Raw genomic sequence first — 749 nt, forward strand, 5'->3', positions numbered from 1 at the left:
CATGGTGGAGCATGTGTCCTTATTACATGTTGCAGTATCTTTTGGGTATATGCCCAGTAGTGGTATCAAGTCATTGGGTAACCTAGATGCCATCCCTATCAGGGACAGAGGTTAGCTAGCTCCCCCTACTGGACTAAACTCAGAATAGCCCTGACCCTTGATGGCTGCAGCCTTCAAGAGAGCTTGCCATGCACCTCCACTGGGCAGCATAGTAGTGCTGGCCCTGGTGGTGTAGGTGTGTGAGAGCTGGCCCAAAGGGTGTAAGCCCGGGAGAGTTGGTCCCATCCCTTGCCTGGGCAAAGCAGGAGACCTGGCCCTAGTGGCACAGGAGAGCTGGCAGGCTGAAAAACTAACTCAACTACCACCCAGGCCCAGATCCAGGGCTTTGAGTTGGCCCACCCATTATCTTCCCCATGTATAAACCACTGGATCATGAGAAGGGGCCAGTCCTGCAGAACCAAAGTTACAGAATTCCATGTCACAGGGCAACAACAGGATATCCTACAGGAGCCCTGGTGAGGATCCAGTGTTGATGGTGTAGCAGAAGCCAGAGTCCTCAAACCATAAAGCTGTTTGGACATAAGAGTACACTGTGTGACACACCATGACACACCAACACTGCAGCTTCCTTGGTGTGGTGTTGTTTTGGTTTTTGGTTGGTGGTTTCCTTTGGGAAGGAACGTTGCAAGGGCAGAGGGAAGATATAGAGGGACAGAGGCATAAGTGGGACTTGGACATATGAAGTGAAA

Source organism: Mastomys coucha, unplaced genomic scaffold (genome assembly GCF_008632895.1).
Source record: "Mastomys coucha isolate ucsf_1 unplaced genomic scaffold, UCSF_Mcou_1 pScaffold21, whole genome shotgun sequence".
NCBI classification, from domain to species: domain Eukaryota; kingdom Metazoa; phylum Chordata; class Mammalia; order Rodentia; family Muridae; genus Mastomys; species Mastomys coucha.